This window comes from Schistocerca serialis, chromosome 8, assembly GCF_023864345.2.
Source record: "Schistocerca serialis cubense isolate TAMUIC-IGC-003099 chromosome 8, iqSchSeri2.2, whole genome shotgun sequence".
Classification (NCBI taxonomy): Eukaryota; Metazoa; Arthropoda; class Insecta; order Orthoptera; family Acrididae; genus Schistocerca; species Schistocerca serialis.
Window position 1 is genome coordinate 301,897,291 of NC_064645.1, and position 15,936 is coordinate 301,913,226.

Here is a 15,936-nt window from a genome sequence, read left to right on the forward strand (position 1 = left end):
TAACCTCAAGAAAGTTTAGTATCTACACTCTGAATCATACTAACTACGTAGATAAAGGTACGTTAATCATTTTCCGTATTTAGGCAGTTGCTATATGTCAAGTATTTCGTGATATCTGAAATATGCGAAGCACTCTACGAGTTTTCTGAATTGCTTATAAGGAAGAGAAAATGTCAATAAAGTAATGTAATTGTAAGCTTAATTACGTGTAAGACCTAGCCCATGAGGTACATGATACAATCCTGTATGCAGTTAGTTGGGGGAGAGAGAGCAAGATCCCGGCAAGAACGACTTTTATTTATTCCGCTATTGCTTCAAAACCTTGAGTGCTATTCACGATAATCAACAAGTCATTTGTGTATTTTAAATTTATTGTAATTAATGAAACATTCACATTTATCATTATACATATGTCAGCGTCGTGTCCCTCAAATGATATGTTATCATTTCTGACTTGTTACTAAATTCTCATGAAATGATTTGCTTGAATAGTAAAACGCCAGGAAACTACGTTAAAACTCAAAATAACTTAAATCACTCAAGAGTTACGCGGAAGCAGGTTTTGGAGGATTCGTCTTGGAGTGGACAGTCGGAGCACTGCCGTGACAGCTGACTCCAGGCGAGGTCTCTGGCTGACCATCGTGTTGTTGCCGCCGCCAGTGGCGTCTGCGACTACTGTCGGTAGACATGGAGGCCCTCGAGAAATACGGACTCTACAACGAGCTTCTGACATCACAGTCGCCTTACTTCGTGAAATATCGCCTCCACGCAAGGTACTCGCTAACGGTCTTAACTTTTTCATGCGCTGCCGAGAGCTTGCATGCATTTAAAGGCACAGTTATGAATTATTAAACTCGTATGAAATAGTTACCCAATCCCTGCCGGAGTCAGCTTCTGGCACTCATTAAGACTATAGTGTCACATGCTGTAGGGTACACACTGTGGCCTGTCATTCTAGTGGCCTCTATAGACAACCAGGGCTTTGACCTTGTGCCTAAATCTATCACTGAAAGTATAAAGACATGTGCAGTTAACTAGATTATGGCTGTCAGTATCGATCACCTGTCTGTCTTTCATGGCCCCACACCTTACCACTGCACACCATGAACAAAAGCTCTTGAAATACACAGCTCTACATACTTGAATATGTGGCCTCGTAACACATTAATTATACAGTACTGGAGATGTGCACACATTCAAAACATAGCTGTACTGTCACTGTTGGAACTGAAGACTACAGTTAACTATGTAACAGCATAAACTTGTTAACATTTAAATGACAAACATAGGACAAAAAATATACACAATATAAAACAAGCTATTAGATGAAATTTACTTGGGGAAAAAGAAGTAAAGCTAAATGTACACTAGAGCACTTGAACCAGGATTCATGACACCCACCAGTCTGCGAGCAGCAAACTAGTTGCTAGAGGTCACAAGTGTACACTAAGCAGACAGAATGAAACAATTGTTAAATCGAATTGCTGTTACACAAGTGCGAAACAGCAGACTAAGGAATTCACAACAAACGAAAACGAAACTCATGGTAAAAATACGTCACAACAGACCATAAAATACTTCTAAAAACAATCTACTATAGCAATCATATAGTTAACATCTGCATAGAACGACGGCAGTTCTGAGTTGTGAAGTTGTTACAACAGAATTGAATGATTAATTAATTTTATCATTTTCGAATGTTTGGTCTATCTACAACAACTGTCTATTAACGTTTGTGGCCCTACTAATGCCATTTTTACTTTTTATTTTCCCAATAGTTTTATTTTTAGATGATCTACTGTAACTTGAAAATTAAAAATAGTCAAAGAATAAACATGCAATATATGCGACAGTTTCTCCACTTGTTCCATTATTTGACTTGTAATACTCGCGTTTTTCTTGTATCCTCGACAGCATATACCAAATTTTAATATTTCAGTTCTGCCCTCACACTTCCACGACATCCACACACAACTCTGGCCTCCCACTGCTACAACTCACACTAAGGCGGCATCCATTCAGCTATGTGCCTCTACCTGCGGTCTCGTGATCACGTGAGCGGCACGTAGGGTTATCCAGCAAGAAAAAAAGGTGTGCTTTTCACGTAATCGGTAGAGAAGGGAACTTTAATAACCAAAAACTACATCAAAGAGGGCCTGATTTCAGTACAAAATTTAAATATTCATTTGCATATTAAGAATGGTACTCATCAACATATTAATAAAATATGCGGTAATATCTGTGTTTACTTGTGTTACAGGTTATCTATTATTCAAATACTTTGCTTGATCAACATGATATGCTTACCAATAGCTGAGAGAGAGAGACTAATTTGAACGAGGTGTCATGGCTATGCGAAACATAACTAGCTGTAGGCCCATGTATCTGACTACAGAGGAATACAGCGTATAGTTGCAATTTAAATAAATCATCGACGCCAAAAATTACAGCATATGTAATATGATCGATAGGACCAGTAAGAAACATAAGTGAAATACCTGTGGATAGCGCATTTTACACAAAGACCAAGTAGCTATCCCAACCCACTTATATACAGCTGCATGACAAAGTGGAAAACCAGTATTCGTTCAGTACCAAAACCTACGCCAGAACAGTGTCCCTTCAGGCAGACTGTCGTCACTCTAACTGAAATTCTTGCTAAAACTTCCGACTATCGCTCTCAAGACAAACTTGGGACTCCAAGAGAGACGGCGTGAGCAGCGACACGGAGTAATGCAGAATCCAGCCTACAGTGCAGCCTGGTGAAAATAAGATGCTTCGGAAAAAAAATTACAGAAGAGTTGTGAGTATAGCAAATAGCTGACTTTTTCATAACATCTTCTCTTGTCTTAAACCAACTGTACGGAATGTTTTCTGTCTTTACATGATGGATGACATTCCAGCAGTATGTTGTAAGCCCACACACAGAAAAACATGTTTTATGTAAATAGTAATCTAAGGTCTAGGCAAACAAACAAAACTCAAATCAGTTTCAAGTATCCTCTTTCTAAGATAAGAAACGTAGGCATGAAGTGTTACAACGTAGGGCCTACAAAGAAGATGAGGGGAGCAACCTGCTTCTGTCAGCTCATGTAAACCTAAATAATAAGAAAAATAATTGTATAATAAAACACTTTTATCACGGAAGGTGACAAACTGGACCCACTTGCACCTCTCAATGCTTCTAACATAAATCAATATTACATACAAATAGCAGATAATAACTATTTGCACTGTACCGAAATCTTTTGCTCACAAACAGAGACGGAAGACACTTGTAATCTCTGCTGCATGCATTTTTTCAGTCTTAAACTCATCCGCAGGCACACACACACACTCACACACAAACACACACACAGACACACAACAACAACAACAACAACAACAAGGAGGAAACTGGGTGGTTTTCCGTGAGAAATCGGAAAAAAGGTGTGCGATAGGCAGTTGAGAGACTTGTCACCGGAAGAGATCATGCTGGGCTGAAACTCCAAAGCAGCGTCCAGTCGTAAGCAGGGTGGCAGATACGACGGTGCTCGTGACGGAGGGGTTGTTGCCCTCATTCGACGATCTGCAATGGCAGTGTTCGCCTGTCGATCAGGAGAAAATCATCATCCCCACTCCAACCAGTGGAAGCCAGTTTCCACAAATCTGTCCTCCCAGGCAACTAACGCTAGCACTCAAGTGAGCTAGTGCGCCACTCACTGTAGATTAGTTGCTCCACCGTCGTTTGAAGATGTGTTGCAGTTCTACCAGGTTACGTCGTAATAGCATAGTTTTATGGTAGACCAGTGGTGTGTTGCCCCGACAGCAGCCAGTTTTTGTGGCGCTATTCTTTGTGTATAGATGAACTTTGGTAAGGAGTGGCTGCACTTCCCCATATCCGTCCTTCCGTGGTCGACATACTCTTTAGTGACATTTATCTCTCCGTTTCTTGAGTTGCCCTTCTTCATTCTCAACCATATGCAAATCAGAGAAAATCTAAAGAAATAAATTAAATACCTTGCATGTGAAACAGTCCTTCATTGTACAAGAAGTTAATAGACTACAGATGCATTACGGCAACATGTAACAGCAAACTGTTACAGACACTTTGCAGCAGGCCTTCTTGAAATTACAATACAAATTTCTAACATAAGACCGATTTACAAAAAAAGGAAAAGAGAAGAAAACTGAGCCTTACTTTAGGATACATTTGCAGGATACCATCTTACCTTAAGGCCATACAGTAGGCACCACTCACAGTACCTTTACTCTTCTCTAGCTACACATATTAGGTATTTCTGGAGCACCATATACAATTGTTTGTTTATGGAAATCACTTTCTTGGCGTGGATGGTCCTGTCATGACATACGATCATTACATATAATTAACACGTTTTCTCCGCGGTATTCCAAACATAACACACAGGAAGTCTCCTTAAAATAAATGGAAATTATTAGTACTCTGGCCTAAGTACACAAATTCTCATATTTTGGTTTACCTATTTCCACTTCATTAATAGTAAAGTTCAAACAAATGTAATTGTGAGAATACAATGGGACATATTTTACAACCATATTCGCTAGAAAGCATAGTACCTTCTGCATCACCAATGTCAGGGGAAAATGCTACGAAAAACAGGAACACATAAAATTAACAGTGAATAATTTGACACAAAGTACAATCCAGAGCGTTTCTGAAGGAGAATACAAAGAACTTATGTACTTCCTCTCGTTAATGTCATACAACATGGCAATCATTCATCAAAACCACACAAGCGTCTCCATCAGATCAATACGGTGTAGTTGCCATCAACACACTCTTAGTCCACTATTTCTTCTCTATATGCTAGTTTAAAACCAGTAATTATCGTTGATCTGTCAGTCGCAAGACTTCAGCGAGGAGGGAATATTTATAGTTCTAGTTTCAGCTGTTTTCTTGTCTTCAAACTAATATTTTAATCGCAATATACTCGGTGCTTATTATTTCCTTCAGCTACAGCCTCTAATTAATTCTGCTCAAGCAATACAATAATAGTCTTGCCTCTAATTTTCTGTAAATAAGACCTCTATTAATGATCTTGTTTTCAGATGGTCATATAAAATGAGAATGTCATCACGTACAGTAGGAAACAGTGTATTTGTTTATCTGTAAACGGTTGACAGTGCCTTCCTACTTCAGTAGCGAATTAGCTAGAGCATCCACACATCAGTAAATCAGAAAAACTCAGATACTGGCATGCAGCTTGCGTCATTAAATTCGGGATATTTCATCACAGTTAGAAATGCGAACATTTCAGTACTTTTAGCGTATATATATTGGTAAACATGTTGGTAAATATGGGAAAGGTTCTGAGCACCACGGGACTTAACTTCTGAGGTCATGAGACCCCTAGAACTTAGAACTACTTAAATCTAACTAAAATAAGGACATCACACACATCCATGCCCGAGGCAGGATTCGGACCTGCGACATAACGGTCGCGCGGTTCCAGACTGTAGCGCCTAGAACCGCTCGGCCACTCTTATCGGCGAATATGGGAAAGGTTATGCCTTTAAACAGTAGTCAGATGCGTATTTTGAAACGTCATATTATGTTATGTGTTGGTGGAAACTTTTTTGCAATGTATTATTTGTCTTAACACAACATCAAGGTCAGCATGGAGCCAACGACACTATGGATCGCTCAAGGGTCCCCTCAAAATCTTGTAAGATTACAGTGTTCAGTAAAAGCCTCAAATAATGATAGACTTTAGTATTATTGGAAAAACATTTTCACATCACATCAAATTTTTTTTGAAAATCTACTCAAACATCATGTATCTATTGGGAGTGTAACATATGTTCCTCATCAAATGCCACAGTTGAAGTCAGTTGCGAGAATAGAGTGTGGAAAAGTGTTAATAAGTAATTATATAGAGACCTGTACCAATCTTTTTACAGATTTCACACTCATAACCCTATCACACAGCAACTGCTTATGATGTAAGATTCTGCAATGAAGAAACTCAACTTGTAAATTATCAAAGAAGGTGGTACTTATGTACCTAGGATGTTTAGGTTTTTATGTTGGTGACGCCACGTAGTGGTCTGTACTAAAATCACTTACTGCACTGTGGTGGTGAGCCGCCAGCAGTGGTGGATGTGAGGGAGAGATGCCAGAGTTTTGAGATGTTAATGTGAGCGGACGATCTGGACGTGTGTCGGTCAGAGAAAGAAAATTGGCCAAAATAGATGTCAAGAATTTATATGTATGTTATGACTCTTGAACAATATTAAGGTGAATACATTGTTTGTTCTATTTCAAAATCTTTCACTTGCTAGCTATGTGTCTATCAGTAGTTAGTGCCTTCAGTGTTAGAATCTAGCTGGCAGTATTGGCGCTCGCTGTATTGCAGTAGCTCGAGTGTCGAATTTTTTTGTGAGGTAAGTGATTCATGAAGGGTATAGGTTATTGTTAGTCTGGGCTATTCTTTTGTAGGGATTACTGAAAGTCAGACTGTGTTGCGCTAAAATATTGCGTATCAGTTTAGAGATGATCAGAATAAGTAAAGAGAAAACTGTCTGAGTACGTTTAGTTTTACTCAGCCGTTTCAGTATCAAATAACGTAGAAGTTTACCAGCACAGTCTTTCTTTACATTCAAAGCGGAAGTTTCACTTATTAATAAGAATTAACATTATTTTCGTTTGGACTCTGATCCAGCAATGAAATTTATTGTAGAATGCTTTCATTAAGACTTATTTTCTCAAGACTAAATATTATTTCACTATGTTATGGACTTAAATTAAGGAATAGAGACTTGAATTGCATATCAAAGTATATGCTTCATTTTTAAAGTGAGTTGTGAGTTATCGACAAGTGATACATCTTATTACTAAGGTACAGTAGTGACTTCAGTTAGTATTAATAATTTGCTACTGAAAAGCTGATACTTGCTGCTATTAATGATTCCTTATTTTTTCATGTTCTACAGGTGGAAGTTGGAAGCTTATCAAATAATGGCAACAGATGTGCTGTACATGTTTCACGTATTGGTTGTACTTTGAATATATTACACATTAGATGAATAAACAACTCGATGATTTATATGTCGGTCAAAGGAAGTGTATACTACAGAGAAAGAAACATTATTATTTTAAACTTAAGTCCACTATTGGAAGGATAACATTAATAACATGTAGTATATGTCAGGAAGTGGGAATAGGAAGTACTGTTGTATGCAATATGTTATATTTAATAATACCAGTAGCCTTTTGGGCTGTTGTGAGAGCTAATCACGGTGATGTACTGCTTAGTAGCAATATACCACTTTGGTCCACTACCTTGTGACTGGTGGAATGCAAGCCTCTCAGTAGCATGCATTTATGTGATGTGCACACAAATGTAGAAAAGACTTATCACATGATGTAGCTCACAAATACTGACAACCAATATTAATGACTGTGGTCTAGAAATACTGATAATAAAAGTAATAAAGTATGACATTTACTATCGGATGTTTGCTAAATTAGTATGTGATAAGTTCCATAAATAATGTGAGTTTCATGTTCAGCTTTCGATTATGGAGGTGGACAAAGAGAACAGTTATCCCACTTTGGCAACCAAAAATAATACACCTAACTTTCTCGCATTCCATGGCTGGGGCTGAACGGTCATACATGGAATTATGTATGCAATTCAGTGGCTTGAGAGCAAAATACAAGAAACGGTGCCAAAGTTTGAGATGCATGAAAGTCACAAGTCGGTAGGAAAACGAACTTTCTGGGTCGACTTTATTTACGATAAACACTTTTCTGTCAACGCCATATAACGCACTGTATAACAGAGACTAATGAGTGTGTTGGTGTGATGTTACAACTACTAGCTATTGAAGGCAGATGTAGGTATTCTCTGATGACAGTGGTCAAAACAGAAGTGTCCCTCTTATCCAACACAACTCACTATTGCGGTGGCGCCTCAAACGTCTCAGTGGGCATGGCTATTTCCTCTTTCAGATTGGTGCCCTGTAACGGTGTGACGATATGTAGCATCATGCAATGGCCGACAACTGGACTGCCAATGTCGATGGTCAATGAAACTGGAGGGAGTACTGAAGTATCTCCAGATCCTTCAAAATATATATGGAGAGATATAATTGGATTTATATAATTTTTAATTGAGGTTAGCTTAAGTTACTATAAATAGATATAATAATTTACTCTCCTGACTTAGCTAAAACATTTAATATCAAGTTATAAATGTGACTGAGTAATGAGTCTTCTTCAAAGTTTAATCTGGTTCTTAGTAGAAGCACTTTTCCTTGCTACTCTCTCTTTTTAATCTTTCTGTAGTAGGGTGTTTGAATTAGCTTTTCGGGTCTGTGGTGGTGAAGTTGGTAATGTGCTTTCTGAAGGATTGGCGAAGGTCCCTATCCTGTAACACACTAGTAAAAATTTCCACCCCCCCCCCCCACATACAGACACTCACACACACCTGGTTGGCAGTAGGTGTTTATTTGTCTTTCAGGTCTGTCTTCTTCCATCCCTATGTTCTTATATCTTTTATTTTATCTTATATTCCTATTCTTAACTTTCCTTTCTTAATTCCCTATGTGCCACACCATTCCATCCTGACTTTTTCCGTATAGAATAGTCCAACTGTACAAACATTTCATTCGTCCGCAAACGTAAAATTTTGTTTCAGACTGCTTCCCAAGTTATATGAATACTGGAAAACATTCTGGACCGAGTACCCTATAGCTTAGCACCAAAACGGAAGCTAACATTTTTCTGGGTATTATTCTGAAACGAACAATGAATGTAGCAATGTACATAAAATGGACTACATACGTACTTATGGTACTGACACTGAAAAACCAATAGAAACTATAATGTAATAATAAAAGTTTCTAGAATCATTGTTATACTTCAAACATCAGAGATAAAGCCAGGATAATAATAAATAAGTGTATAAAAGTATTGTGACACTAATAGAACTCATACAACTGCTTAACAAAATGATTTTACCATAATACGTTTGATTATTGCACTCAGAGAAATAAAAGTGATAGTAACAACAATACATGAAAATGTTTATACCTACACGAGGCTTTCTAAGGCACAGCACAGTTCTACTAATTAATGACAGTGTGAGACAAATATGAAATACATCCAGTGTCTTTCATCGTGTGATTTTACGACATGGGCATCCACAGCTTAGCTGGTACACGTTAAAACATTTCTTTAAAAATTTCTTATTAATATTAACTTATAGAAATCGCTTTAGCTGTTGATGATACTTAATTGCAAGGTTATTCATGGGTGGTTTCTTAATACTATAACCGCATCATCAGGTGAAATGTGTACAAAAGCAATTAACAATATAAAAGCTAATTTAGTACTAGACTTTGGCGCTTGTCATTAACACTGCCAGTTGAAATGGATGTTGAGTGATCACGGAAAAGAAACCCAAGAATTAACTGTACCCACAAGTCGCGTTTTGTTAACCTAAAGAATGGTGACTAAGCATGGGATGGCTTAAGGGGAAAAAATCGAAGGTGGGCCCACACATTTGGCATTTGTTGTTTTTGTACACACTTTATTACTTAATGACAATATTAACATCGCAATTTAAAAACGTATTAAAGGCATCAGAAATCTGTGTAAATCTTTAAAAAAAATAGTTTTAACAATTATACCATTAAAACCAGGACAGAGTTCATGAAAACAAAAACGTTATATAAACTAAGCGTAGCTGCAACAGGGTTTAACACACAATTTTGCAACAAAATAAGTTACAATAATAGCTGTTAAATCTACCGTTACACAGACAAACAGCATTCATCCAAATCCCGGTTTCTTCATAAGACACGCCACTGGTTGAAGCTGTTGGAAGGCCCTTAGCAATGCATAACCCTTAGTAAAAAATCCCCTAAACAATAAAATGCATAGAACAACTAGAAAGACATAAAATTTAAACATAAATGGCCCCACATATATACCAACCATACATTAAGAGCAAGGCTTAATAAATATGCAATTGACCACATATGAAGAGAAGTTGAAGTACATGGAATGTACTTGGACTTGGAACAGACCAGCAGTAACTTTGACGCAATCCTTAATAACCAAACATTAGCCCAAAATTCAAAGTAACCAGAGAGCTACAGCAGACGGTTATGACAGCAAACAAGGAATGAGCAGCCAAATTTCTCTAATTACTGTGGATCAAGGTAAGGCTGGCCAGTTTATCTTGATAAGTAACAGATCTTAAACTGCACACGCAGAGAAGTAGTGATAAGGGCGCCAACTTTAAAGAACACTCACGGAGAAAAAATGAGGAAAAAACTGAGTCTTGGCAAAGACACTTTAACCTCCTGAGCTCTTAAAATTCACCAAACAGCTCTCACTATTGGTCCCCGCACGAACAGGGCCACACCGCCATGGTACGCATGAAAGGATCAACTTTACTTAACCTGAGCCACTCTGACTGCAGCTCGTCGGGGCTGTTGACTGCCGGTCAACCCAGACGCCGTGCGACGATCGGAGTGCCATCACGCCAACAAAGAAACACGCCTGTGCTACGGTCCATTAAACAGGAACGCGCCGTTTGCCGCTAAAGCTGCCCTGCCAAAACAGATCAAAAGTTAACAGTAATCTTTGGGAATAAAACTTCACACAAGAATGACCGGGCAGTAAAAAGGAAACATATAGATTAATGGCAAGCGGGTATCAACAGCTTAAAGTTAACAGTCCTTACAACTACTAATATTTACTACCAATCATGTCAGCACCCACTGATTCAATAACACAAGCATACGCACATACAATCTTGCCTGCCACACAGATCGTGTCACAAACAATTTCCTTCACGAAACCTGTCACTACTCTTACATTTGCACGAAATATGGCCTAGAACAGAATCTGCAATTAGTAACGCTAGCCGAGGGTCATGCATTTAGAAACTGGTAGTTGCGTTACGAGATCCCATTTGATAGAACAAAGGGATGGCCTTAAAATATCAGGTGGTTAAAAGTAGAAAATAACACTTATCTCAATTTAGATGAGAAGGGGCCACAACTTGCAGCATTCCAGCCAGGGCGTTATTGCTTCCAATCCACAAAGACGAACTGCGGGATGGCGTAAACCTTAAGTTTGCAGAATAGGCCAGGAACTTGCGACCAGGTTGCGTGCTACGTCCATCTCTCCTCGCAGAGCCGCCGCTACCAGCTCTTAAGCGAGCTGGCCAGTCTTGCCCCCGACGGATTTAAAGTTACGCCATTCCTCGAGATCCGCGCCGGACAGCCGGAGTCTCCGAAAAGCCACAACCTGCCTGCTACGCGCCCCTCAGCCAACTGACCTCCACAGGCCCCAATAAAGCCAGAAAATCAAACACCTCAACCAAAGACTTTCGCTTATGACACACGATGGACTCCACATTGGCAAGCTAAGCAGCTAATGGTGCCAGTGGAAAGTCAACCCCACACGATGGACTCCACATTGGCAAGCTAAGCAGTTAATGGTGCCAGTGGAAAGCCAACCCACCAATATTAGAGCCGCCACGGAATAGGGGACATGGCGTACAAAACGCGAAAAACTAAGGGAAAACTAACTTAAGCTAAAGTAAAGAACTGGTGCCACATTAGTTCAGTGAAACCGTTCTAAGCAGAGAAAAGCTACACCTAGTGGTAGCAGATAGTGGCAGCAGATAGGTCGTGTCACTGAATAAAAGTTAGGGCATGGCCAAGTGTCGGAGAAAAGTAATGTTGGGCAGTGTGCCGAGGAAAGGCACCTGACAAGTGGTGGAGCACGTCGACAGAGTGCGTGAAAGTGCCGAGGAAGTAAGACTGTAGCTTTTTTAATAGCACAGTTTTGGAGACATTATGTGAACATAATGTAATGTGAACATTCAAGTGTAGGTAGGGAAATAGAGCACAGCTAATATAGCAACAAAACCATAGTGTATAAAATGAAGATAATACAGTAATACTGTAGTAACTGCTAAGCTAAAGGTATTTAAGAATCATTTTAATGAAATGCCAAATAACGTCTACACCAAAAAAGACTTAACAATTAGTTTGGTTACAGTTATCAAAAAATCATTATAGTTATTAGAAATTATTTAAAGTTCTGGTCAGCATTATAAGGGAAAGATATTGAAAAGGGACAAACAAATGATCCAACGGTATAAAATAATATTAGACATAAGAAGTACACATATGTAGAAATACTGACTGCCGAAAGGGAACAAAATTGCTAGAGTCGGTATGCAATGCAAAAAGAAAGCGAATAAACAAGAAATCTAAAAGTTAAAATACTCGTGGTGAAAGAAACTGTAATGAGAACGTCGGTAGAGATGGGGCGGGGAGTATGCAAAACGAAGCTATCGTGCCTAATTTTCAACTGACAGTTCAGCTTGTGGCCACTAAACTGTTTTAAGTAGTGCAAGATCTGTTCTTCCTCCTAATGTTACGGATATTTGCTCTTGTTACCCATTTACGTGATACTGGAGTCTCTGTTTCCCACCCAACAACAACTTTACAGATTTCATGCAATGGCAACAGCAATATCTCATCATTTCGCAGGAAGTCCAGATCTTGCACTCCTTAAAAAAAAAATTCCTGACTACACCGAAAACAGTCAATTGGAATTTAGGCATTGTGTCATTTCCTCCAATTTTGATTACCAATGCCCCCACACCCTACCGGTTTTCCTAACATAGTATCTTCCATCACCAGTGTTTTCAACTTCTAGGTTTCTTGGTTCTTTTCCTCTGTTCGCTTCCTTACTGCATACTTGACCTTGCAGTTAGATCCTCTTTTTCAGCCAATGTTTTATGTATTTGTGTTTATTTATATATAATTATAATTTCAAAATTTCATAGTACTGGAGCATTTATTTGTTGTATTTAAGTATATTTCCCTTATAATGCTGACCAGCATGTATGGTTCAAATGGTTCAAATGGCCCTGAGCACTATGGGACTTAACATCTTAGGTCATCAGTCCCCTAGACTTAGAACTACTTAAACCTAACTAACCTAAGGACATCACACACATCCACGCCCGAGGCAGGATTCGAACCTGCGACCGTAGCAGTCCCGCGGTTCCAGACTGCAGCGCCTAGAACCGCACGGCCACCACGGCTGGCACCAGCATGTATCACACGCAATGTCAAGAGGGAACAACCTACACACCCAGTGCTCAAGATCCGAAAATATCATCCACAGGAAGAAATCACAGATACCTTCAAATCAAAATTCTTTAATATTCACTACATGAGTCAAAATTATTCTGTGCTATTCCAGCTAGTACTCACTTGACTCTGTCCAGGACCTACATCTGAGGCAAAGAGGGATGGTAGAGGAGAATGTTTCTCAGAAACTTATCAAGGCCGCCATAAGTTCAATCTACATAACAAGGCAATATTGTTCATACTCAGAGCCACTTTACGTTACACTGTTCGAATAGAAAATGCTGTCAGTCCACATAATATAAGGAACAGAAAATGTAGAAATCGATTTCAAACATCCTGGTACATAGTTCACCTCAAAACGACAAAATTCAATAAATCATACAGCGTTTGGAAGAAACCAAAACTAGATCCTCAATGAACTACATCACGTAATAGGGGTAAATATACCACACAATAGTGTTTGAGAATTCCTACGAAAACGAGCAAATGCTGGAGAGAATGTCAGCCCACATCGCTTCCACCAGTTATCTGACACATGTCCAGTAACCGAGATCACATCAGGAACACACTACAGCGACAGAACTATATAATGGGCAGTCGGTATGTAATTACTTAACTGATAAAGCGTAATTATGAAGTCTAGGAAAGAAGATCCATCCATTATTGATGTATGAAATTCCTCTACTAGTGGCGAAGGACAAACATGACCAGAGATGAGCAATTTCTGTTTATCAACTCTTTTTCCAACTGAAAAACATAGAAGTACAACAATTTTATTCATTTGCAAGAGAAAATACCTGATAACACTGAACAATATAATTTTTTATTCCAATGTCGTTATTTCCCAGGGTGTTACACGTTGACTATATTAGAAATAAACGTATAACCATCAAGGACGTCCCGTATGTGACATGATTTATGTATTCCTTGGTGTATTTATTCATCATAACAGATTATAAATGTTCTTAAATCACAAAATTAAATCGTTTCTAAGAGTAAAACGAAAGTATATGCTTTCGACAAAATTAACTCTAAAGTTTTGTTTGTACAGAACTGGGTCTACTGCATTTCATAGGTGTCAAAAGCTCATCTTATAGCTGTCAACAAAGATCTACTTCTTTGCACACCACTAATTGCGACAGAGCAACCGCAACGCTTATACTGTTTTCAGTTAGCAGAGTTATGTTATACAGTGAATAGCACAGAATAAATACATCCCTAGTATGGAAGCCTATTGAACAATGATATCACAGTACCGGAACTGAATATTAGTTAATTCCCAAATGTCAGTGTGTAAAAGAATCTATAGATTCCTAATTCCAAGACAAGACAGAATATAACTGTATGAATTACATACAGTAAGATTGTTATATGTTTGGCTATAATATACCATAGTCTACATAAAAGTCTTCTTAAGTAATAGAAAATTCTAATAATACTTCATAGTGTACGTAACCATACGCCTTATCCGATTCATACAAAATGTCATTCCAGGAAGGAACATTTGGTCAGACCAAAATAAAAAACTGCCTTTCCAGAAACCAAATTGCGGATCTCCCAATTTACTAAAGCATAACATAAACTAATTTCCACGATGGAGAATCCAGAATAGGGAAAAAGTGTACACATAGAGCTTATTAGCTGTAATATTTGAATTCCGAACAAACAGATTATAACGCGCAGTCACAGTACTATGAAATGATCAGTGTTACGCGTTTCAACTAATGATGTAGGTTAGAGAGCTGTAACCCGTCAGAGACTGTTACTATCTCTTAATTCTTGGTGGTCAATGAGTAAGATTGTAATCTGATACTACTTAGATAATTGTACTCAGATTAATTGTAATCAGATATCAGTGTTATTGTTCGTTGTTTTGTCTAAAATGTTTGAAAACAGTGATACTTGTGAACACCACATTTTTGCTCTTTATTACTCAGATGTCTCAACACTCACTCAAAAGAAAGTGATTCACAAGTAATTAAATAGAGTTCTCAAATAGAATGTAAGGAATTTCGGAACAATTTCCATCTTGTAGGAACTGATTCTAAACTTATGTTACTATACCCTCTTCAGTCCCAAAGATAAACAAAGAATGGAAAAATGTTTCAGTTGCTTTTTTTGGTGCATCTGATGTCAAAGTAACACAAAAAACTAATTTTGAAATTTTATTTTATATAATGTTCGAGTAATTGAATGTATATATGTGTGTACATTGGGTCTCAAGAGAGAGAAAAATGCTGATCTCATAGTATTTTCATATTTTTATTACCAATGAAAAATGTACACATTACTTCTCATTTTTATGTACACGTTACATTTTATGAACACATTACTTCTCATGTTTATGGAATTTCGCAAAACAATTGTTTTTTAATATGCACAAATGAACTTTGCACTTTTTACACATTATGTGTGAACATCACTTGCACCCTGGTAACCGACACCTTGAGGCAAAACTACTCTCAATATATTCAGGAAGGTGGTCAATCCTGTCACATATGCTTTCTCTAGTTGGCTTTGGTACAATTCGTCTTCGTTTTGTGGGCTGATGCTGCTCATCTTCATCAGAACTGCTGACATACTCCTGTGTCACACTCGGAGAAATTTCTTTCGACAGTTCCAGTGAGTCTACAATTTTTGAAGGCTTTACCAAGTAGTGGGACAAGTGAATTCTGAAGTTTATGAGAGACATCCACTTTTGTTTTGGTATCCCTTCTTTTTGACAACACCTTTTGTACATAGTCCATGAATTAATTGTGGCTAAATCAGTGAAGTGGTTGAATT